Here is a 27368-nt window from a genome sequence, read left to right on the forward strand (position 1 = left end):
AGTTGAGAAAATTACTTTTAAATCCAAATATAACCTTTAATGTTTCTTTTATCATTCAAAAGTTTATTTTTTCTCATGTGTTATTTTATGTTTTAAATTATTCATAAGTGACATAAAATATTAGCCTCAGAAATATAATGTATTGAAGATGAGACTCTTTTGCTTTCTCTTCATATATGTATATATGTGTACATAGGTATACACACACATATATGCGTTTAAATAGCTAACAATTTTTGACTTGTGTATCAATCAACAAGTTAAATATTGAATACATAGTATCTCATTATTATTCAAAAATCCTCATGAAATAGATATGACAATTTTATTTCTACTGATGAGGAAATAGGCTTAGAGAGTTTGAGTAACTGCCTAAAGTCACAGTCAATGAGAGAAAAAGCCAAAATTTAAGAGTTAGGAGTTAAGCTACAGCAAGCCCTCTGTATCTTAATGTTCCACTCATCCCTTCAAAACATCTACTAAATGCCAGGCACTAGGTCTATGCTGCTTACTTTTGGTTGGGTGTGGCTGACACCAAACCAAAATAAATATATATACACCTACATACACAAAGGATGACGACTCAGATGAAAATTAACCAAGGGTGAAATGATGGGCAATGCCTGGAAGATGGCAGCTACTTTTGGGTTGGTGACCTACAAAGACTTCTCTGAGATGGTGACATTTACGCTAAGATTTGCGTGTCAAGAAGGAAATAAGCATAAGAAGATAAAGGGGTGGCAGCTGTGACCATAATGCAGAGGTAAACCTTCACATATTCAAGGACATTCAAGGGCCAGAACGTTACCAGTATAGATGGTATATCACACCCTGAACTAAGGAAGAATGATAGGCATTGACATTAGAGAGGTTGAGGCAGGGACCAATCAAGTAAGGTGTTGAGCAGCCAAGTAATTTGGTTTATCCTACGTGTTATGGAGAGATATTGGAGTGTTTTAAGTAGCAGAATGGCATAATCTGGGTTTCATTTTAAATGGATTACTCTAGCTGTTCTGCAGGAAAGTGAGGGGAAAGGAGATCAAATCTATATTCATAAGAATTATGTTTGGATACTTATATGTGCAGATTCACAGAAAATTATAGGCATATTGAATTTAAGACATTTAAATTTTAAAGAATGTACTCATTATAATGATAATCTTGAAATTATCACCTTGCAGAGAAGCACAAAATGAGAGTATATGCTTTAAAAATCTCCCATTCAATGAAAAGCCACTGAAAGTAAATTTGAAGATTTTTTAAAGTATTTTAGCAAACAGCATTATGAAAAGTATATTTACAATAATGTAGAATTTAATGTGTTTCTTTAAATAATGTATGTTATGACTTTTTTGACAATAGCACTTCACATGCTTTATGACTCATGCTTTGAAGTAATATTCCAAAATGACAACACAAATTGTAGTGAGTGAATATGTTTTTGATGTAGACTGATTCAATAGCAGTTTCTGAATGCTAAATGGAATGTTTTATACTTAAAGGAAGCATATTAGGGAGTAAAGCATTAATTTGTTGTGAAGCTTTTATTCCTTCTTTTATTTTTGATATTTTTGAGATAGACTACCATTTTTAAATCTCTTATCACAAAAGATCATTTTCATCTTACTCTTAGCAATTTAGAGGTGTTTATCAAACATACTTGGTGTGATACTGGTTCTACCAGGGTTATATAGTACAGATCTAAAAATGTTCTTTTTAAAAACCATAGTTCTGTAAATAAATAATATTTGAATAAATGAAAATTTAGAAAAGTGTCCTGAGTCTCCATTACATCTAAGCAGTTTTCAGAACAATCTTATATCTTTGATACACTGGCACTTACTGCTATTAGGAAATGAGCTAATTCATATAGAATAAGGATATAATAATCACGACTTCTCAATGTAGACAGAACTAGTACATGAAGACACATTCCTAGCAGAAAACATGTACAAATCTGCTTATATTTTAATGGTATTACCATATGTAATATTAAACATTATTCCAATTCTCTTTACTATTCAGCAATTCTTATAAAGTACAGCTTCCTTTCACATACAACATGGATGCTCCACAAAGCATAAACACAGCCTTAGACTATCTTCCTGCTAATAGAAAATTACTTTCATTTCACTTACTATCTTCATAGACTTTTTTGAAAAACTAAAAAAGGTTAAATTTGTATTTTATGCTCTTATGTATGTTAATCAAAATCATTCTCCCAATACAGACAATAGTTGTGAGTGTAGCAGATAGAATGTTCATTATCAATAGAAGACAGATATTGTAGACCATGGAGAAATAAAGTTAAACTGCTTTCCTTTATTTTAATAGTAAGTCCTTTGTGAAACCTTTAGAAAACTATTATCATTTACATAAAAATTAATTTCTAATTTTGTCTAATACTATGTATTTGTATCATTCCTTTAGAAAAATTCTTGTATTTCACAATGCAAAGGAGTTTGAGCAGGTTATGAAAAAATAATGAGAAGTGTGAGTCTACTTCTCTGCAGTATTTACTAGTGTGATCAACTGCCCAGTAAGCTTGTCATTGTATAAAACAGAAAGCATATATTTTAATCTTCCCAGAACCGAAATATTTAGGCTCAAATATTTTGTACAATTTTTAGTGAAAGTATTTATTGAGCTATTGATATATTCAAAGCAATGTGTTGGATCCCTTGTTATTAAAGATGAATCAAATACAAATTCCACATTTTAGAAGGTTATGGTCTAAAAGAGAAGATAAGCACCCATAATAAAAATGTAAAAGAAATATGTTCTTAGAAGCAGATCCAGTAAGGTGATGTTGGAGTTGAGCGATAGAATAGATTGCTTCCCAAGACATGAGGATACTTCTTGGAGTAACTGGCATTGCGTTATAACATATGGTAGAATTAAAATGTATGATCAGATAGAGAAAGACTTTTCAGACATAATGCAAAAACAAAAGGTGAGTAGTAGTTTTCTATTGCAGAGTAATAAATTATCACTAATTTGCAGCTTAATGTAACACACATTTGTTACCTTAAAATTTCTATAGATCTGGAATCTGGGAAGGGCTTAGCTGAGTCCTCTGTTTAGGGTGAACAAGATTGCAATAAGGATTTGTCTGCAAGTGCAGTCTCATCTGAAACTCAACTGGAGAAAGATTCATTTGTGTTGGCAAAATTTAGTTCCTTGCAGTTGAAGGACAGAGAATTTCAATGTCCTGTTGATGTTCAACTGGAGAACATCCTCAGCTCCTAGAGACCACCCTAAGTTCCTTGTCACAGTGGTCACCCAACATACAGCCTGCAACATGGCAGTATAGTTCTTTAAATACAGCCAGGAAAAAATAAACTTTCACAAGATGATCACACCTTATTCTCTATGTAATCATAAACATGTAATCACATTCCTCCTGTCTTGTTTGCTGCATCCTGTTGGTTAGAAGCAAATCACAGGTCATGGTCATACCCAGGGGACAGTACTATTCAAGGCCATAAATGTCAGGAGATGGGGATGATGGGGAGGCACCAGAGAGCCTATCCACCACAGGGTGGAAGGTGAAAGTTTTGGTTTAGCTGAAGGGTGTGGCACATGTACATGGGACAATCAGGTTGGAAAAAAAGTTTGGGTTCAGGTTGTGGAAAGAATTGAATGCCCTACACTGAAGTTGAACATTATATTTTATACACAAGAGGAAACCATTGTTATATTTTTGAAAAGTAGAGGAAACTTAATGGAACTAGGTTTCAGACAGTTTAATCTGGAAATGAGTTATAAAATGAATAAGGAAAAAATAATTGGTTTAGGAATAAAAGTTAATATATTAACTTGTTGAAAGAATGAAATAACAAATATTGTAGAAAGTATGACTATAAAATTAGAATTTAAAATTAAACTTTTGTTTCTTAAACTGAATTACAAAAAGGAAGGGCGATCAGTCAGTCACTAGTTCCTTACTAGGTCAAAATTACAGGCTTCCTTTTATACACACATGTAATGTAAGATGTTCTTTGGGAATGTCTTTTTAAGAAGGAGAGGTGGTCTGTGAGACACTCAGGTGTGGAAAAACAGACTTCATGACACTCATCAAGGAGAAGAAAGGTGAGCCCAAGACAATATATTAAAAAAGAGTAACAGTAGTATGTCTAGGAAAATGCTGGATATTGGATGTGCAATATTTTGTGTAATTAAAAAAATTTTACTCTATTGGTAGTACCATCAAATTAAAGAAAAACTGATTTTTCATGAGCATCATATAAGGGAAGTGGAAATCAAGATAAAGAAATATGATAGATGGCAACAAATAGAACTTGACAATAAAGAGACATTAGGGAGAGATAATAGTAATAATTGACATTTTTAATCTAGTCAATTAGGAGATTACTAACAAGCAGAAGGATATGTTGGAAAAAGAGTAGGTTTTAGGGCTACAAGAAAAATATTAATTTATATATACTAAATTTAAATGATTTGCAGAATTTTTGCTGAAGATGTACAATGCACACTAGAACCCACAGGCAGTCAGGAGGAGGCAAGTGGTACAATGCACACTAGAACCCACAGGCAGTCAGGAGGACACAGGTGGATTCTTGGAAGTCACTAGGTAAAGCTGACAATTGAGAGTATAAGATTGAGCAAAATTACCAAGGAAGTGAGTGTGGTTCAAGAAAAAATAAAGACTATGAGCAAATCTCTATAAAGTATCTATATCTCAAAGGTGGGATGAGGAAGCAGAATTGGAAGAACTTGAGAGAGAAGAAACAGAAAAAGTGATCCTAAAGGTAGTTGAAAACAACAAAGAAAGAGTAAAGTAGTAGCTCAAAGGAGAGAATCATCTAAGAGTGGCAAAGTTGAATCTTTTGAGTAGTCAGGCAAATACTGCAGCAATCCAAGTCTAAAGTAATAAGACATGGGACAAAGGCAAAGTGAAATACATGTGACCCGTACAAAGTAGCTGACTTCAAAAGAAATACATTTTTTAAAACACAATATCCTTATGGAAAATCCACTGCTATCTTGATTTGGTCCACAGGGTGCCAGTTTGTGATCTCTAGCCTATAGTAATAAACAATCCAGAGAAGAGAAATAGAATGACATTGAAGCAAATCAATGTTTTGCAAGTAAGAGTTTCTTAATCATATCTTTGTGAGAGAGGTTTTATTAAATGACGGAAGCAGAAATTGAAGTGTAAGATTTAAGGAGAAAGTGGGTGATCAGCAAACAAAAACCTTGTCTGATTTTATAGTGATGTAACACTTGAAAAAACTCTGTCATGCAGTTGTGAAAACAGCCATGAGAAGGTTATGGCTGGTCACAGACAACAGGGGAATGACGAGGCTAAATACTGTGTCCCCACTGGAGACAACAAAGAGCTTCATGAGGCGAACACAACAGTCAGAGCTGGGAGTGGGAATCAGCAGCAGTAGCCAAGGAGCAGAAGTCCAGCCAAACCTTATTGGATGGTATCTTGCTGGTGTGTAGGCTCCTTCAGAATCGCTATCCATTCCACCTCACCAGCTTCCCCACAGGTTTCAAATGCCACCCAGATTTTCAGTGAATCATTTACCTTGGGAAGGCGATGGGAAATTATTAAAGGGGTAGTGAATTGATCAGCTCCTTGGGTGCTGGAGGTTTGATTTTTTTACTCTTAGAAGACATGAGTCATGCACAGTTGTGGAATGGATGGGAGCAGCCATGGTAAGGAGTTGTATTCCAGAAACAAGAGGGCAACTTGGTGGAATCAGGGCCTGGAGCAGGACCATGGGGATTGGATTCCAGGCATAGGTGGAGACATGAGCTTTTGAGATCGAAAATGACACTTCTTTCTCTAAGTCTGTAGAAGATGGAAAGTGAATACTTGGAGTTAGAGATACATTTGAAGTGGAGTAGAGATATATCAAATAAGCTCCCACTGGGAAGTTCTGGCCTCTTTAGCATCAGCCTAATGATGGGAAACACTGGGAAGAGCCATGACACAGGTGACCTGGGCATGCATGTGTTAGGTGTTCAGTTTTATCCTGATGTAAAAGGTGTGGTTTTCATGCTGCTGAAGAACAGTGGCTCATGTCTCGCAGTCTGCACGACTAACTTCATGCTCTTTGCTTGGGTTCAGTCACTCAACAAATGTTTACAGAGGTTCAGTAATATGCTATATTGCATAGTTGTTTAAAAAACTTTATTGCTTATTTTTCTGATTAGAAAAGGATTTTTTTTCTTTGTAAAAACCTATACAGAAGAAAAATGAATATAATATCATTTAATCAGTATTTCTTGAACATGTATCATGGGTCGAACCCCATATTGGCAGTTAGACATGCAATAGAAAACAAAACTGACATGACTTTGCTGTATAAAACTTATAATCTAGTAGAAGAAACTAAATTCTGCCCAGACTCTCCCATCACACCCTCTCCAGGTAAACACTATTTGGTTTTGTGTATATTCCACCAAATATTTTTTATTTTTAATATACTTCAAATAGTTTTATCACATTCTATGAGTTATATTTTTCCTTTTTGCTGTGTAGAGATTAGGGTAGCTTCATGCTACATTCAGATACTAATTTTGAAGTTTTAGACAAGATGACCCAAAAAGGATGGCAAAGAAGGAGCTTAGAGCTGAAAGGGATTTCAAACGTGATCCCTCTCTTTACAATCTCTCTTTGAAATCTTCTTATTCAAAGCTGTATAATCAAATAGGTGCATTTACATGAAGTAAAACACATTAATTAATTTATTTAATACATTTTGAGTGTCTTCTCTGAGCAAGATAATATTCTAAATATGGTTTACTCGCTAAAGCAAATTTCCAAGAAAACCTAATTTTTCAGAAACAAACAAAACCTGTGGAGAAGAGCTAATAATAAGTACTTTGGCAAAATTCATGTGCTCCAGTTTAAAAAAAGAAAATTAAAACTCAAACAGGGAAAAGGAAGACAAAAAATTTCAAGCTAATCTGAAGTATGGAGAGGCAGATTTCTTGATTTTTCTGGCTACAGTCATATACTAACATTTTAGTTTTATTCTTCTCTTTTATTGGAAAAGTGGCTGTTTTAAAGATACGTAAGCATTTGTACTCTGTCAGTTATCTCTGTAGGGAAAAAAGAATTTATACACCAGAGCACATGGAAAAATGCATGCATGATGATAGAGTTTTACAAATTTATTTATTTTGGGTTGTTATAGCCCTTCTACCCTTTATTCTCATTCAAGCTCCCATTTTTTTAAAAAACATTCCATCTACAGGGAACTGCACAGAAAATGTGAAATTGGTAATTCTGCTTACTCGGCTACAGAAGAATGTAAGAAATAGCTATAGTGTATGTCACTATAATTTATGACCGGGCAGTGACAATAACTTAAAGACACAGAATAGAAACCAACTATCCACCATTAAGTAGTGGATGAGCTTGGAGTATATCATTTTGTTGATATTTCTATCTCCAACACTCAACAAATTATTACCCCTGCAATTCCCTACATTTTTTACTTCCTGGAAATGTCATGTATAATTCAACATAAAATGGAGACCATTTGTGCACTTTTCACTCAGTTTGTTACTGTAAGAAAGATGTTTTAAGGTAAGAGCTAAAATATTCAATCCAATTCAGTATAAAATTTATTGAATACCCAATATTATGGCTGAACTATAAGAAGGTACAATAAATTCATTTATTGTCTTAAACACACACAAAAAGATTGGAAAATGACTACCTCTTTATGGGGAAGGGCTGGTTGGTATTGAACAATTTCTTTCCGTAGGTCTCACGAGTCTCTTGGCTCTCTAGCATCCTTACGAAGGAAACCTAAGAGTAATAAACTAAAACTAAAATAACAAAGGAAAGTATGATTTAGGAAATTTCACCCATAAGGTCCAACCTGCTATAAAACAGTAAATATATCTAAATGTTCTGTTTTGTTTGCTGGCAGTAGATAGGCTCATTAGAGTTGGAGATGTTATCCCAAAGTGTTTTCAGATAGGATCTCAATGGCATTTCAGTTTAATCCTCCCAGTTCTTTAGGGGACCACTCCAAATTTATCTTACAAGGGGGCAGTAAGCATAGAGAAAAGATTACTTCTCTGCGCCTTTCCCTAACCAGATTTTCGGTTATTCTCAGACAAAAGGAAAAATGTATCTACCTTCAGAAGTCTGACTACAGAATATTCTCTCCTATTTGTGTTTAAAGAGTCATCTTTCAGGAGCAGCAGCTCTCTGTGTTACAGCAGTTCCTTTATTTATTCATTTAGTTACAACCAGCGCTTACTAACTGTGCATGAGGCCTACAGGAGAAGCCATCAAAGCATACAGGGAAATAGCCTAGAGAATATTAGAGGATGAACACATAAACTTGGAATGCCCAGCCTAGACTTGAACCACCAAGGAAGGAAAAGCATGTTGAGACTGGAAATACAAAGAATCATGTGAAGTGTGTGTGTGTGTGGTGTGTGTGTGTGTATGTGTTTTCCCAGAAAGTTTCAAGCAAGTTGACAGAATGTTCAGTTTAAGAGACAAGTGAGATTCCTTTAGAAAACCTCTAGTAGCTTACAACCTTGTGTTATGTTATAATTTGAACATCAGGTGTGGCAGGTTTTACATAAGCTTTCTGTACAAGTCTCTAAAGAATGAGTGCACAACTTGAGAAAAAAAATCTTTGCTACATAAACCCAGGCTAACTTGCTTGATTGTGGACAGAATGAGGGGGAAACTTGGATCTCTGAACATGGTTGCTTTTAGATTTCGTCCAGCCTACTGACATACTGCATATTCTCAGGAGTTAACAGATGGCTCTGGTTCTGACCCTGGCTTTTCCTGTGCAACTTCCTGTGTTACTATCTGTGTGGTACTTAGAAAGTTAGTTCACCAATTGGAGCCTCAGCCTCGACATCTGTAAATTGGGAATAATAGTAGTATCTATCTTAAAGGGTAGTGTAGTCAATGAATTATTACATGTAAAAAGCTTAGGACATTGCCTGACGTGTCTCCTTGTAAATGTTATTTTTCTTTCTTTTTATTTCCTTTCTTTTCTTTTCTTTTCTTTTTTTTAAGATGGAGTCTCACTCTGTCCCCCAGGCTGGAGTGCAATGAGGCAATCTTGGCTCACTGCAACATCTGCCTCCCGGGTTCAAGCGATTTTCCTGTCTCACAATCTTGAGTAGCTGAGACTACAGGCAGGTGTCATCATACACAGCTAATTTTTGTATTTTTAGTAGAGATGGGGTTTTACCATGTTGGCCAAGCTAGTCTTAGACTCTTGACCTCAGGTGATCCACCCACCTTGGCCTCCCAAAGGGCTGGGATTACAGGCGTGTGCCACCATGTCCAGCGATAAATATTAATTTTAATTATCATTATGTATTAAATTTATTGTACCAGTGTGAAAAAGAAAATTAACCCACTGACTTTGAGGGATGTATATTCTGATTATCCCTTATAGTGTGGAAAATAAGTTGTCTTTAATGAAAAATAAAATACTTCAACAAGATCCTTCTTAGTAACACCAGACTAATGGCAACGTAATGGACAGAGTTTGCTTTAACTTCCTGAGAAAAATTAAATCACTACATTTTAAAATAACTAAAATGGATCTTTCTGTCTCTCTTTTAAATAATATCACACCCTAAACCCAAAGGCCTAATTCTGCTTGAGAGCTGTTTTAAAATATGACCTATTTCTTTCAAGTTTCTCATTTTATTATTTATCCTCTTGGAGCTCCCAACTTTCAAATAAAAGTGAATGTATTTCTTTTAAATAAGAGGAGGTCTGTGCAGTGCACACATCTAGATTCTGATAGTGCCAAGAGAATTTTTTTTTTTCAAAGCAGCAGTTCATGTTCAGCCAGCGCCAAACGGAACTTAAAGCTCAAAGGGTTTGACTAAATTTAGAAACCACGATGTTCAAGTGGTTCTAAATTTGACAAAGCAAACCAGAAGCTAACCAAAATCGTACATAAAATGATCTTTTCTATTATGACAACAGATTAGACAAGATATTATTATCCTAAATTTAGGAAAATCAGACCAATAACTAAAAATGAGTGACTTAAGGCTGAAAATAAAACAAATGTGTTCCTATTCCAGAAGAAGGAATTCTAATATCTTCATGAATATTTTGAATGACTTTTCTGATGCTATGAAGTTGAAAATATCAAAATTACTTATCAAATTTTAAAGAAGAAAAGAAAACTGTTCCTATCAAGTGTGTAGTCTCTATGGCAATACTTCCAATCTGAGTTCCAATATTATCAAGAGCAGCTCATGTTTGGCAATACTTCATAAAATAAACTTGAGTTGTCCACCTGGTTTTCCACACCAAGCCCATATATTTCATACATAATATTACACAATGATATGTTAAACAAAATTGATTTAGTCCTTTTTCTGTGTCTTATAATTTTAATTGTGTGTAACATTTGTAACATTTCCAATTCTTAAAGCATTGTGGTTTATTCCCAGAACACACCTTTGCTTCATTCTGAGGCTACCGTCTAGTACACTGATAAAAACCTGCTAAATTGTTTTTCCAGGGCAGAAATTTTAGGTTGAACCAGGAAAAGTAAGATTAACTGCTAACATACTACAGTTATACTTTAAAATTATTGTGAAACTATTATTTTAAGAAATAGTAAAACAATCAAATGCATATGATGAAGTTTTCTATTTTATTTCAAAATAAAATATAGAATATGGTATATATGAAGTTTTTGCAATAGTGCTTTAAAAATAGTAGTAGTGCAGGATTTTACTAATGTCAAAGCTGTAACTGCAAGTCAACTTTGAGCCAGGTTAAAGGTGAAAATTATGTATTTTCTGAGAGAAAGAAAATTTCAAGTTTTGAAAACCACTTTATACTTTAAATCAAACTTTAAGAGAACTACTCCAGTTTCACTGTGTGTTCCCTAGCCCTTCTACTGGCCTTTTGTGTAACTACCTAGCTTACCTAAGGTTCTCTATTGAAGTAAGAGTGTTTTCATTTCAGAATTCCTGTGATCTGGTACACATAAACAAATATCAAGAGAAGTCAAATTTTAAAATGGTGGACATTTTCCAATTAGATTACTTCTGATCAATACAATGTCTGATTTTTATATGAAGTCAATTAAAATTCAAATTCAGATGTCAAAAAGGTTTAAATAACCCTCCCTCCAATCTCTGTAAGTATATATTAGATGTGGGAACCAATAAAGTTTTAGACAAGGAAGATTATTCCATGTAATGGGAAAGCTGAAACCCCTAACACTTCTGTTGTGTACCTGCCTTACTTCTGAAAATAATTTCTTGCAATGTTCCATGAACATTAATGCATCAGTAAATTACCTTGGATCATGAATTTTTACTGGAAACAGTACCAAAACTCTGGGTTTTCTGTTGGTTATTTATCTCTAAGTTCATCACACAGTATTTGAACAAGACACAAAGAGTCAAATTAAATCATACTGAGTAATTGCAGGTAATTGCAGGTCATTCTTTACCGTCTATAGGTGGATAAAAATCAATTTATTTGGGGATTAAGAAAAGTATGTTGATAATTTTCTTATCACAAACATATAGTTTTATTGTAAGGACTTAGAATATGCAGATAAGCAATATAATGACAATATATCCAAAGATAACTAACATTAATATAATCTGGGGAGTATAATACTTTTATACATGTTGATAGTTTGATTTCTATTTATCCAGTGAATCAGTTGGGATCCAATCAATTTGAACAAAGAAGTTTATGATAATTTTTTTAACTGTAACAGAGGTTTGAAGTAATGAGGGATTTGCAACCAGCAGTAAAATAATGTTAAGAAATTTGGGAATACAGATATACAGACTAGCCACTATCCCTAGGGTTGAGCTAGAGATGGGCCAAGGGGTCAAGTGAGCATGCCGTGACTACAGGCACTCTGCTATTGCCCAAGGGAGGGAGCAACAGAGAAGTGGCTCACTTCTGTGAACTGCAGGAGTCATGTGCAACAGAAACCACAGGCTCCCAAGAGTGAGGTTGGATGAGTGTCTGAGTAAATTAATGAGTCTCATCTTACTTACCTGATATTTTCTATCAACCTCTAATTGATGATTTTCATTTCCTCTTATTGTTGTCTTCAAGGTCTTCTTCCCACTCTATACTCTCTCTGGGGATCTCTTTACATTCCACAGCCATTGAATCTTAAAAATAATACAAGAAATAATTGAATGAAATTTCCAAGAACTTAAGAATATAGACCACTTTTTCCCCCTAACATCTAGAACAGTATCTACATATTGACAATATCCAATAATATTTGCTAAATAAATAAAGAAAAACACACACTGAAGAGTCAACATAATAAATGAATAAAAACATATTCAAAAGTATATCATTCTGAAATTGTACAATGCATATAAATATTTGATGCTAAAAACTTCTATAAAGATAAAGAAGATCACATATGGGAGTTACAACATTTAGACTTCTGAAAGAAAATTAATTCTAACCTAGAATTCTATGCTCCATTAAAAAAATTAACCAGAAGACAAAGATTAAGTAAAGCAACTTGCAGATAGGTTAGATCTAAAAATATGTATTTGTGATACACCCTTCTGTTGGAAGATATACATCACCAAAACAATGGAATAAATAAACAAGACATAGGATTAATGAAAAATGATTACAACACAGGAGAGGTTGAAAAGAATTCCTGGAATATCGTTGAAGGGAAATCCTAAGACATCAGCCATTCTTCTAGAAGCCCCAAGGCTATTGAGAGCATGAAGACTAAGGAATGAATGTTTCCAGGAAACAAAAAAGGAACCAATGAATTCATGACACGTTACCTGGTGAGACTGACTATAAGCAGACATAAACAAAACAATTTCCATAGGTGTTTTATTGTTTGGAATGTAGCAATTTATGAAAAAGAAGAGACAAGTATTAACTCCAGGACAAATAAAGAGTTATTTAGGTAAGGGTGTAAATCTTAGTAAATGACTTAGTTCAGAAGTGAACAATGTAACACAACTTTTAAAAAGTTGAGGGGTGAAGACTGAAGTGGTAATTTAAATACAAATTCTGACAAAATTTTATTGACAGGAGGGAGACGGGAGTGAAGAGAATTTCGTATCATGGTACAAAAGTGCTAATTTTAATATTGCATAAAAAGCAGTCATTGATAGCAGTAATATATATTATTTAGTAATATGAAGGCTGAAGAAAGAATATTTTATTTTGGTAGAAATTTTTATTTCTATTATCTCCCTCCTTTCAATAAAATTATATCAAAATTTATGTTTAAATTACACTTCAGTGTCCCCTCTCCCTCTTTTGTCCCTGGGTGCCAGAGTTTTTATTATTATTTTGAGTTATTAACTGAATTTTTAAAAGCAAACACATATTAGTTTTTGAGGTTTTTTTCTTGTTGTTCTTGGGTTATTGACAGCAATGGAGAGAGAAGGAGAGAGAAGATAAAATGAGAAAATACAAAAAATGGTGAAATACACAATTACTGGTTTCTAGGACTCTTTTGTCACTAAACTGAGCTATTGCAATAAGGTTCCTGCTGATTTTTCTATCACCAATCTCTCCCTTTAATTCCATCTTTCACAGAGCTTCCAAAATTATCTCCTAATCACAGATCTGGTCATTCACTTTCTTGTTCAAAACCCCAAAACAACTACTGACTGATCACGTTAAACTCCTGTGTGTGACATTTAAGTCCTTATCTTGTCTAACTCCAACCTAACTAGAGTTTATTTCTTTATTAATCAATGTTATAAAACTACATCCTAGCAATAAAAGATTATTTTCTCATCTCTAAATAAGACAATCCCTTTACACTTCCATCCATTTCTCTTTTTTTAATTTCAAAAGGTTTTTGGAGAACAGGTCATGTTTGGTTAAATGGATAAGTTCTTTAGTGGTGATTTCTGAGACTTTGGTACACCCACCATCTGAGCAGGGTACACTCTACCTGATGTGTAGTCTTTTATCCCTCAACCCACCCTTTCCCCCAAGTCCCCAAAGTCCATTTCTTGGTCCAGAGTTCCTATCATTTCCTCTTCCCTCTTTGACCTAACTTATTTCCTATTTTTTCATACACAAAATGCTAAAGGCCCAGAAAAACTTCTCCAATCACTTGCATTGACATATCTGAAATGCCACTGTGTTGCCACTGTGCATTGTGTTTTTATTATAACACTAGCAACATTTTGTTTTGGGTCACAGTATGTACCTTACACCTATCTGGTCCACAAAACAAAATTCCCTTTTTCCTTGAGAGGAGAATCTGTGTCTTACTCAGAGGCATACTTCTGTGAATGTTTATCACAATGCATACAAAGAGTAAGTGTGCAAGAATTGCTTGTTTAATTTTAAACAAAGTATTTTAAAATTGCATAAATATGTATGCCTATTTAATGCTAATATTCATAATAAGTCTATCAAAGATAGTGACCAAAATGTTCTAACTATAAAATGTTTTCATGCTTTGCCATTTATAAGGAGAAATTCAAGACTCAGCAACCAATTGTTTTAAGGCTTCCAATGACTCATAAAATTATTCCAAAAGTTTGAGAAAACTTATGTTTGAAATTATTTATTCAAAATTATTAGCAAAGCCCTAACTAGTATTTCCTAAATATGTTAAAGTTAAATACAATAAGAAAATCCAAGGTCTCACAGGTGTTATTAATAGTGGCATTTTTATTAGCAAGATAATCTGTTCAATTCTATGGAGAATATAAAACTGAGAAAGTTTTAATAATTGTAAGCTAAAGACCTATAGATTTTAATGCTTGACTTTTTTTTTTTTTTACTTTAATGCTCATTCTTTATTTGTTTTCTTTTTAGTTCTTTTAAAATTTTTATAAAGTGCAGGAGAGATAGCAATCTACAAATAAGGACACTTTGCTAGGTTCCCCCCACCTCCAACCCCAATCCACTCATTCTCTTTGTCCTCTGATAATTTATGAGTTGGTTGAATACATCAACTTTCAGATCTGATCATGAGTACTTTCTTGGAATAGTCCAATTAGCCTTGTTCTGCTAAATATGTCAATAAGAGGAAACCGAGTGTATTTTACAGTATGTTTTTCAAGCATCTCTCCACTGCAGCTGTGTCAAGTATACTCACAGCAGATGTGAACAGTGCATGCAGTGCTGTTTCCTAACGCTCTATCTGCAAATCAAAAGTACTTATTATTAGAGACATAACAATTTTTACTCCACTTATTTTAATATCTTTTATAAACTTAATGAAACAACCACCATTGTGACAGGTCAATGTTGAAAGAAGAAATTAACTTTGCAATGAGTGTTGCTCTTAAAACTTAGGAGCTCCCAGATTATATGTAACTCAACATTTCTTGAATGATTTTTACCACCCTGGTAAGTATGAATAAATGCCAGGTTGTGAAACTATTTTAGATTTTAAAATATTTGAATTCCAGAAATTACAAAGTGAGCAACAAATAATATCAATGTAAATTATTTATCAATAGTCATTTTAAATGTCTCTGCAAGCATTTTCCTATTTTATAAACATCTATACTGCATACCATCTGCTGATGCTTATTTTAATTCATAAGAAGACTATGTTTAAATGAAAATGTAAGTGACAGAATCAGAACAAAAGGGAAAGGGCAGGAGAATAAACTGAATAAATTCCAAATATGACTTCTAAAGGCAGACAATATAAAAGCTGTAATCTTAGTTTAAGCCTTACACTCCTTAAACATAGTAATTACTAGACATCTGCTGGGAACACAGCTTTGCTATTGGATAACCTTAATTGCCCTGTAATATTTCCTGACACTCCCCAAAATATGCCCCATTGCTAATAATTCATTCACATTTCAGCACCATTATTAGCTACTAATTCAAACAATCAAGACAAAGACAATAAATGGATGACCTTGAACAATTACCCACTCAGTGAACAGAATTTATTTTGTGCTTTTCAAAGACGTAACTGCTTTCCTGCGACTGTGAATAGCACTTCGAAATCAGGCAAATGCAGACAAGAGAAAAAAATTGTGGCATAAATGTAATGTTCCTTCTGATATTCTTAGAGGACTAGTGTTAAAACTTATCCACATATTATGCTTTCTCTAAGAAAAATAAAAGAAAGTATGAAGTTCAAGCAAGAAGCAAATTCTCTTTATAATAAATAGAGACAATTTAGTCATGAATAGTCAAGTATACATTCAGTTATTTCTTTTTGTTTCAACCTGTGAGAACGTTTAAGAATCACATACATTCAGAGCCAGGAAAAACATTCACTACTCACAGCAAAATGGTGGGAGTTTAATGGACAGCTCCTCAGGGGGCTCCTCTTGCAAAATATTTTAAACACAGTCTGCCAAGTTAACACTCCCTCCCCCTCACCACCTCCCTGTTTCTCAAGAAATTTGAATTTTTAAAGAAATGTTGTACTCTTGGCCTTTTCTAATATGGAATGCATTAAGCGAAAACCCATAAATAAATGCTTACATATGCTTGTGAGAAATAAAGCAGACACCTCAAATTGATCTATTTGCCAACAAAGGGGAGGGGGAGCAGGCACAACCGACAACTAAGGCCAAGGAAGTAACAAAGATATGGGTGAACCTATGTTATCACTATATTTCTTGGATGTGTTGTGGGGCATATTCTGGTTTGGTGTGATCCAGTTATAAATGCAAGAAGAAAGGATGTAGAAAAATGGGTTAAGCAGAGGCATTCCAGTAGGGAAAGAGTTTTAGCATATTTTTATGGTCTGAAAAATCCCAGCAAAAATATTGAGTTTTTAAGTATACAATCAAACAAAGGAAAAGCAGGTTTTGAATTCTCTTGACGATATGTGATCCTATAAAACAATTGTCATAACATTACAGAAATGTGTAATATATATATTTATGAACTTAAAATTCATAATATTATAATTTTTCCCAGTGTTTAGAGAAAAAGTCTTGGAAGACAATTATTTCTAATTGTGTCATATTCCCCCTCCACCCCAGTGAACGTTTGCCAAGGCATTTGAAAAGTTCTATCATAATTTTTCACATAGAAAAAAATCCAAAAAATATTACTTATGTAAGAATTTTTATATACATTCAGTTCAACATTTTTATTTTAATGTTACCCTAATAAAAACTAAAATAGAATTTATCCATACAAACCTTACACATTCAGTTTTTTGTTTTGGAAATTTCTGTGTTCAAGAATTTTTATACAACATTAGAGACATTTATGTTAGACCACATATTATATAATACAGAAAAAAACATTATTTGATTGTATGAAAGCAAAAAGAAACTCTACCAAAATGATAAAGAAACAGGTTAGAAAGCTGAGGGTGAGAGGTTGAGAAAGAACCTGAAACATTTTTTCCTTAACAATTGATCAGAGGTGTACAAAACACACAACAAAAAATCAGCCTTAAGAAAGCCGAAGATGATAACATATCACTGGGAGATTCACCTAAGTCCAGAGGTGGTTCTAGGATCACTAATTATGCAAAGCACAGAGTGGGAAAATAATGATCAATTATCTATGTGTTGGGCTATATACTAGAGGCTTTTCATAAAATAGGTTTCCATTTGAAGACATTATAATGTAGTTAGAATGACAAAATTAATACCCAGTATAACCCAGTTTCCTTTACAAGCCTCAAAGTAGGTATTAATAGGGTCACTGTCAAATGTGTACACATATATGTGCATTTACAAAAAGGATTTCAGGTTGCTTCCCTCAAGGTTTCAACTTGCTATTTCTAGAAAACCCAGAAGAGATTCTTCTGTGTACTTCACACTAATGTATTTTCATTCCTTCCCTTCTTCCTCCACATTTCCCTTTTGGTACTTAAAGTCCCTGGAAGGTGCAAGCTTCTTAAGATCGACAGCCTCTGTCTCAGTGAGAAAAACCAATGTGCACACCAAGGGCATGATTACCCTCTGCTCCCTGACTGCCCAATCGTGAGATTCCCAAGAGTATCTGGGCTTCCTATTGCCCTCCCTGTTTTAAAGCAATGAGGAAATTCTTTTGTCCTCCAAGTCATGCTACATATTGCCCCACAAAACACTGAGTAAGCCTTGTGTTTTCACAGACTGCTTCCTGGAACTGGTGTCTTCCTTTAGGGTCTAGACATGAATTCAGTCGGCAGCTCAGAGAATAGACCACAAGCTATTTTCTCCATGTTTCTCCTGGTGGCTACATGCAAACATTTTCACTTCATGCAAATGTCCTCATGTAAATAGTATTATATGCTTATCGTTTTGAGGTTCTTTACCTATGGTTTCTCCTTTGATTCACAAAAAAGGTGATGATGTAGTTACTCCTATTATTCCCATTTTGCAGATAGTAAACCGTAGTTTATCAAAGTTGAATGACTTGGCCAAAAGCACCAGGTAGTAAGTAGTTGTGCACGGCCTCAAATCATCCAAATTCCATATTCTAGCCTTAGAATTGTCTAGATTCCTAAAATGGGCACAAATTGGGGTACATTGGAATGTCTGTTACACATTTGAAATTGTGGGAAGTAATGTAAAAGATTGTGCTGATGATACGCAGCCACATGAGAAGGCGTCAATGCAAAGAAAAGGCAGCTCCAGAAAAGGCTCGTGAGTCCTGAATTGATTAAATCCTTGCTACTTGTTTTCTTTGGAATTACTAACCACTTTTCAGCTTGCCTCAGGTCAAATGAACACCTCCACACTGCTGAGTAGAATCTATGAGGCTCCTATTGTAATCCCGTCACTAAAGAAGCACATTTGGGCGTCATTAACCTAATCTAAGAATTAGATTAGTGTAACTTGCTCATGGCCATATAGATGTTAAGTGGCAAAGCTGAGTTTCAAACCCAGGCAGTGGGGCTTTCCCAAAAGAAGTGCCCATGCAGCTAACTTCAGGACATTGCACAACAATTTATTAAAGAAAAAGACATAAGCCTAATTTACTGTGTGTGGTATATAATTCTCCAATGTATTATTTCCCAAAAGAGTAACATCCTAAAATCTCTACAATAAGCTTCAGATTATTTCCAAACAAGGGCCATGGTCAGAATAATTTAGTAGAAAAATTTCTTTGATTCTTCTATAAGAAATCATGTTAGGAATATTAAATGCTTAGCATATAAATATTATTTAAAGTAAACAAATGCATATCTAAAATTGACCTTTAAATGGATATTAATAGTTTTCTCAAGCACTTCTTTTGGGAAAACCTCACTGCCTGGGTTTGAAACTCAGCTCTGCCACTTAACAGCTAGATGGACATGAGCAAGTTACTTAACACTTCCTTCTCTGTAAAATGGGTTATATAATGTGACCTTCGTCATACTTGGTAGGAAACTTAAACAAGTTCACATGTGTAAAGTATTTAGAGCAATATCTAGGCCATGACAAATTCTCTTTAAGTTGATTATTTTTTTAATTAATGTATGAAAAATGACCTGGAGCTGTTCATTTGAATCAGACCACCCAGTGTCCCTGATTTTTCTGGAGTCTAATCCAGCTTTGCCCTCAATAAGTATCTAGAGTGAAACTTCTGGCATACTGTGTAGAGAATAAGGAGTAGGAATGAATTTCAGACCACAACTGTAATTTATTTATAGCTTTGAAACTCACTAAATCTCATACCTTACTCACATATTCTTGATATTTGATTTCCATTTAATTTTGGCAAAATGTGCATTTCCCCATATAAAGAAAAAGGTCCGGGATAGATAACTGGCTATCAAATATCCAACTCTTGCTAAATAGCATTTTGATGAGAGGAAAGTAAATTAATCAGACTCATTGTGATTAAATCTCTTTAAAAATGCACACACACACACACACACATAAAGGGAAAAATGAACAAGGGTTTTTTTGGAAATCCATTTCAGCGAAATCCTAAATATCGCTCCACAAGCTCATGGAATGTCTTGCACTTGCTTAAAATGGATGCATTGTTGAGCTACACAATTCTTTTCCACTTTAGAGACACTCAAATACATTTATATATAAATTGCTTTTTCTATAATTTTATTAAAAGAAGAAACCCTAGGTGAGTTTCTTTTTATATTTGTATAACAAAAAGATTAATATCCACTTAAAGGTCAATTTTAGGTATGCATTTTTCTACTTTAAATATTTGTATGCCAAGCATTTAATATTCCCAACATAATTTCTTATAGAAGAATCAACGAAGTTTCTCTACTAACTTATTCTGACCATGGCCCTTGTTTGGAAATAATCTGAAGTTTATTGTATAGATTTTAAGATGTTACTATTTTGAGAAATAACACATTGGAAGATTATATACCACAGTCCATGAGCCTTATTTTTTTTTTCTTAAAAAACTTTTGTGCAATGTTATGAAGTTAGCTTCATGGGTATAAAGATAAAGGGCATCTCTCTTTGAGGATGAATAAAATCTCTGGAAAGATACTCAATTGTCTTTTTTAATTTGTTTTCTTCTTCATCATCTTTATTTTTTTAATAACTATTTGTTTAAAGTAACATTATGTAGATTAAATTATTTTTTGCTTACTTGCAGTTTTGATATTTCCTTTTCAGAAAACCCCAAAGTTTTCAGCTAAAGTTTAGGTTCTAGTTTTAACTGCATACTTTTGTTTTTCTCATATTTTATTTCAAATACTGAGCCAACTTCGAATTAGATTCATGTTTTCTGTGCTTTTCTGAAAAAGAAAATTCTACAATTTCTATACAGATATGGATTATGTATGTTCAGAAAGATTTAGTGAGACTAAAAAGATGTGCTGTACAATATGAATCTCATAATTTATCCTACAAAATTCTCTTTAAATTGTTTCCATTTTTAAAAAGTAAAAATAAAATGCATCAAGCCTAGCATGAGGATAAGTGAATTTATTTAAATAACAAGGACTCTAAAGAAAACAGGACTTCAAGCAAAATTACCGTTGTGGATGACAGATCTCATTATTGCTGCATATTCAACATGTTTGACCAACCTTCAGTAGTGCAAAATGCAAAGAAAGTCTTGTGCAATCACTTTATGAAATATTTATTTAGGAAATGAAAGCCCAGTTCCATTTATTAATTACCTTTTTTTAAGTAAATCATTTGGAAACATCCAAATGTTATTATTTTATCCAACAAATGTGCTGTTCTTTGATCTCTCATCTTAAACTCTGCCTACATGAAATACAGAATGCTTTGGATACTACAGTCTCACAAGGCTCATTCTCAAAGTATGCTCTGCATGAATTTTAGAGACACCAGATTTCCATTTCTCACTTTGGAACCTAATGTTGCCAGATATCAAATGAGTAAGCTCAGGCAATACCACACATAGGAGCTTGTCAATACTCCAGAAAATTGTAGAATGATCAAATGGGTCAGTTGGAAAAACAACTAATAGAAGGAAGGCTGTGAAGTCAAAATGGCAAGATCTAGGTTCCAATTCCAGCCCTACCACTTATTGCCTTTACCCATGTTATAGAGTATTAAGAATTATTGTCATTTTAGGTCTGTGTACTAGAGTGAAACTTCCTTTAAAAAGCTGAACGAAGAGTCAATCTATACTGTCCACGTGTGAGAAGGTAACGCCAAGTGAGGCCACCTGGGTCTGATGACAGAGTTTGGGAGCACTCTGGTCTGGATGCCATGCAGAAGATGAGAAGTGAATGCACTGATCCTAACCAAATGACAGAGTTCAGAGAACGAGGTAAACGGCAGCTAATGAGAATGTAGCGAAAGCTTGTCTTGAAATAGAAACCCATTAAGTTTTGACAAAGTCTACAAAGAAGACAGATGGACGTAAATGTCTTTGTGAAGAAAGCATCTAAAAGATAGCAATAATTAGTTTTAGTTTCTAAAATAATGTAAGAATTCTCACCTAATTAAATTAAATGCTGGCAGGGATAAATTTTATAAGCTATTATTGATGCATAAAATTAAAAGTGGATTATAGAACAAATTTTTCCTGTGCATTAGGGCAAGTCATGCTCACTTCAGAGTACCTATATAATACATATAAAACAAAGAGGTATTTATTCTGTTAAAACCTTAAGTATATATAATGCATATTATATATGTATTATGTATTACATGTGTAATATATACATATATAATATGCATGTATACATATTATATATGTTTATTTGCAAATATATATGATGTGTGTGCATGCGGTTTCATTTTGTTTTTCTAAAGTTACTATTGTTTTAGTGTTGTGTCTATGTTTACTGTATACTTGTGTCTATGTTTACTGTAATACATGTCTATTCAGTAGATACTGTTATCTGGGCACTGGGTTAAATATTAGGAATGCCAAAATGTGTCTGCTCTTGAGGAGCTCTCAAAATCTTTACCAGAGACATCGTAAACATACATAAACTTACACTATCATGCACTAGGTATTCTAGTAGATATATGTACAAAGTACTATGGGAACACAAATGGGGAAATAATTCTGATTGGGAAAGAGGGGGACCCATTTTTAAAGATACACAGAGAAGATCTGTGATTGGGGCATTGAGGAATAGAGAATATTCTATGCATTCTAGAATTTTAAAAATACTATTAAAAAGACTTGAGCAATTATTTATTTCAGTTGCTTAATTTTAAACATGAATAAAATGAGAGTTGGAGCTGTAAAGTAAGGTGTTGAAAGGCACCAAAAATAAAAGGGAAAGAGAAATAAAGTACAAGGATTTCCAGGGTTTTCAGGTCACCAGACTTTGTATGTCACACAGGGACTCTATCCCTGTTCAGTGGCCCTGGCTTCACAAATCCTAAGTCCAGTTGAGGCCGGTTAATAGAAGTACAGTTCAGGCCAATTCATATAGGTCCATTACTGAATAGGAAAACACTTAAACTTAAATCTCTATTTAAAGAAGACAACGATTCAAACAACCTGGAAGTAGTATTTTTAGTTGTTGTTTCAAGATGTTCCCATTTACTTACTTCACTTGCTAGGAAATATGATGTTTATCTATATACTATTTACTTTGGCATAAAAGAAGTATAATACGATTTCTTTTTTATTAGAATGCCAGAAATCCTTAAATGACAAGTGTTATTTATTATTTAGAATATCCCTCGAAACCCATAACCATCTGAAAACTACTTGCTAGGGTCTGGCAACTTTGAATTGGGCCTTTTGCCATTTTGACAGATGGTCAGAAATATAAGAAGCCAAAATACCATATATGTGCACTGATTGTGAAAGTTTTGGGTGTGATTCTCAGCTTAATCACCCACATGGCTTTCAGTGCTGATTTACATGACCATGATTAAAAAGAAGAGCATGGAAAACACACACACACACACACAGACACACACACATGCACACATACACACAGCTCTTCATTTGGTAGCTAGATATAGATGCTCAAGTTCTTCTGCTGCCTTGTAGTTCTCTTGATAGATAGTCCATGTTGATTTTTAAAGCTACAGGAAAGTGCATTTTGAGTATTTGTAGGCTTCTGTATATTTCAACCATATGCTTTTATTTGGATGTACCTTAATCCCAGAGCAGCCAGACAACAAATTTGGCACTCAAGTATGGAATGTAGCCATATTATGCTCTCAGATGGTATCAGCAGAACATTTATATGATTTAGATTTAATATTGTTCTTATAAGAAATATATTTTACTGCAAGTTTGAATATTGGTTACATGGTTACTCCAATTTGTACTTAAGGTTTTAACAGAATAACAAATATCTCTTTATATTATTTTGGTCACTTGGAATAACTAAATTAGTTTGGCCATATGGTGACCAAATGGCAATTATTAATCGCTCATTGATTAGTTATTACAATAATGCAAATATAACCATATTTGGGTCAATTTAGTTAAGTTATAGAAAATCTATCTCTGCATTATACCACCTATATAATCTTTTTTTAAGAAGCCAGTGATTGAACTCAATTAATTATCACTTTCAATATACTAAGATGAATACAGGTATTCTGTTAATTAAATGCTGATATGGTTATTAGTATCAGTAGGAGCCTTTTACTGCATGTTGATTATATATTGCATATTAATATAATTTTAATACATGCTAAAATGTATGCAGTATTTATATCATGAAAATGGTCAAATTCTACAAATTCTTTTGATTTCCATTAAGTGTGGTCTTCATTTTTTTCTTTCAATCATTACATTTAAAAAGACTTAACATTTCAACAATTATTCTGATATACAGCAAAACAAAAATACCTATTTTTGCCTTTAATTTTAGCACACTGATTATGATTCAGTGTTAATCTTAATGTTAGCATTTGAAATATTAAAGGATTAGATGACAAATAAAATGTAGTATCTTATTTTCTTATTGCTTATTTTTATTAAATGAGAAATTCTATAGTTTTATGGGGCACAGTACTGTGGAATCTTATGGGATAATATGTGGTACATATTTAAATAAATGAATCAATACTTTCTGTAAAATTACAGTACACCAAATAAGATAATCATACTAATTGATCTTTCCCTTTGGGGAAATGAAATAGAAAAGATGAATGGCATGGCTGTATCCTTGTCTTCATCCAAATGCCAGGAGTATAATAATCACTCAACTCCTCCATTCTTTCCCAGTTTGAAAAATCATATGTGAGGGAAGACCTGGGACATCATGTGAAATATAAACTTCATATTTACTATCCTTTCTTCCCACCCACTTGCCCTTCAAAATGAGACATTACTTGATTGGTTATTTGAGGATAGCGGTAATTCAAATGCAAATCCAGACCCTCTTTTGCACTCAAAATGACATACCTCAGAGCTCTTTTTTTTTTTTTTTTACTTTTTTTAAATTATACTTTAAGTTCTAGGGTACATGTGCACAACATGCAGGTCTTAATAAATAGGTCACAATGTAAATTCTTTACAAGTAAACAAAGAAAAGCGTAGACAATCTAGATTTTCATACATAAATCAAATTTTTACAAGTATATAAAAATTAAATCTCCTACTAGTTGGGTGGGATGTAGAATTAGAGAAAGGCAGTTTTTTTTTGTTTGTTTTTTTTTTTTTCAGTCTTTTCACCTTTGGTCCAGTAATGGCTAAACTGGAAGGAAAATTGGAAGGGAGCAATTCTTAAATTTGTTTTTCTAGTAGATTTTTTTTCTTAACCTAATCCCTGCATATACTGTGTGTAATAACACAGCACATCATATCAAGAGTTTCGCCCGGGTGAGGTGGCTCACGCCTGTAATCCCAGCACTTTGAGTGGACGAGGCGGGTGGATCACTTGAGGTCAGGAGTTCAAGACCAGCCTCATCAACATGGTGAAACCTTGTCTCTACTAAAAATACAAAAAATTAGCCGGATGCGGTGGCATGTGCCTGTAATCCTAGCTGCTGGGGAGGCTGAGGCAGGAGAATCACTTGAACCCAGGAGGTGGAGGTTGCTGTGAGCCAAGATTGTGCCACTGCACTCCAGCCTGTGAGATAGAATGAGACCCTGTCTTAAAACAAAACAAAACAGAAAAAGAGTTTCAAAGATTAACTGGATTATTTTGAGATGAAGTAAATGCTTGCTCACAAGAGAGATATATAAGAAATGTTTATAACATTAATCTATATAAATGTTAATTATATGTAATGTTAATTTATAAGTATATATTCTTCATAGTTTGGTAATTCTGCTTTGGCATATAATAGCATAAAGCATGTAGAAGTATTGATGAAGTTTTAAATCTGATCAAGAAAACTTAGATGATTTTTCCTAATAAATGTTGGGGCAGAGTTAATGATATATTCTTGTGGGAAAGTTAATACCTATAAATAAAATCATAGAAACACAGAAGGAACTATCAAAGTAGATTATTATAATACTGTACTTATGATAGTTTTCAAGCAGATAAACACCATCTAGTTTCTTTACAGACAAAACAGAAAGTGAAAACCTTATATTAGATACTGAATGTAACATAAAAGAGGAAAATTGTTAATATGAAAATCTTCTATTTATTTCCAGATGATCTCTTGTGTGCTAAAATTCATTCTTTATCTTACAGAGAAAAATAATAAAGATCAGGATTTTCAAGGGCCTTGGTTTATAACAGCCCAATACAGCTACAAAACCTACATACAGAGTTAGGATCAATGTGATGTTACATCAGAGTAAAAGAAGAAAATGTATTAAATATTGTTTTTTAGAAAGTCATTCTATAGTAATTTATGATTCTCACATCAATTAGTATTACAGAAATGTCACTCTTAATAATTTTATGTTTTAATCCCCAAAATGATAAGCTTAGAATAAGATTTTTTTTTTCTAACTGGTGAATTATTTTTTCTCTATTTCCCCATGCTAGAGAAAACCTTAGATTGCTAATGTTAGTATATAAGATAGCATCGATATTACTATGAATTCCTAAAACAGCTGATCTTTGATTTAAAATGCTTATGATGTTTCTATAATTTAGTCCTAAGAGGAAAAATACACACACACACACACACACACACGCACACAAACATACACACTCTCTCTTGAGTTTTACCAATTCTTCTACTTGAATGTAAGTAGAAAGGCAACTGGAAGGGGACTGCAAAATATTAAAAGGAAAACCACGCCCTGTTCTCTGATGTCATCCCATGCATCTTCAATCCTTGGGGGCTACTCACATTTTACACCTGAGCCAGGCAGATCTGCCTTTGCTGTCTCAATAAAAGAACAAGAAGAGGTATCAAGTTTTAAAATAATGAATAGATCTAAGACTCTTAACAAAGAAAATACTAGTATATTAATTAATACCCTATTGTGTTTCTCTAAAGTCAAGAGATGAGTCATTTTTCTGATAGTGTTAGGTCTTACCTGATAATCAAAGTGATAAAATGCATGGGTCATTTCACTGAAGATTAATTCAGCATGTTCTTGCTTATAACCCCCTGTATCACTGTATAATCTTGTGTTAGGTCATACAGTTCCCACATTGTACTACAGTGTTTTCAATTTTCTATTGATTGGCTAGGGCTTTACTATTGCACATGAGGATTGTCAGTCTTCTGGTAATTGACATTTCACTGGGGCTGGCTGAGCTCACAAATGGACATTAAACTTTAGAGGTCATGAATTTTGCTCTTTGAAAATAATCATTTGCATTTGTTTGTATTTTCATCTATTTTTTTCTTGCTTAGGTTGAGTTTCTCCTGAGTATCAGTATTCCTTTCCTCTATGTTTTTTAATATGTCACTTTGGGTGACATATATTTATTGATGTGAATTAGCTCTTGAACATCCTCAGCAATGAATTTTGTTGCATTGTTTGTGTTTTCTTCAAGTCTTTGCCAAAATATGATTCAATTTGTACTCTTGAGTTTACTAATTATTCACTACACTGCCAAATGGGTCTATCGTTCCAAATTTTATTATATATTTATAGAGTAATAAAGCTCTGTATAGACAACTAAGGCACAATAGTGCAAAGAAATTATCAATTCAGTTGCTGATTTCCC

The 27368-nt window shown here is 33.6% G+C and overlaps 2 long non-coding RNA genes across 2 annotated transcripts in view; one reads left to right on the forward strand and one right to left on the reverse strand.

Moving 5' to 3' along the window:
- LOC103230360 (uncharacterized) overlaps positions 1-3630 on the reverse strand; it is a 57042-nt gene extending 53412 nt beyond the window's left edge. The window contains exon 1 of the long non-coding RNA XR_005236110.2: positions 3028-3630. This is a non-coding gene — a long non-coding RNA (uncharacterized lncRNA). The remainder of the gene's footprint in view (positions 1-3027) is intronic.
- On the forward strand, positions 583-26546 carry LOC119619616 (uncharacterized). The gene is made up of 3 exons (XR_005236111.2): positions 583-763; positions 10967-11141; positions 25929-26546. It is a non-coding gene; the product is annotated as an uncharacterized lncRNA (long non-coding RNA).
- Positions 26547-27368: the final 822 nt, after the last annotated feature.

The sequence above is a fragment of the Chlorocebus sabaeus genome, chromosome 25, assembly GCF_047675955.1.
Source record: "Chlorocebus sabaeus isolate Y175 chromosome 25, mChlSab1.0.hap1, whole genome shotgun sequence".
NCBI lineage: Eukaryota > Metazoa > Chordata > Mammalia > Primates > Cercopithecidae > Chlorocebus > Chlorocebus sabaeus.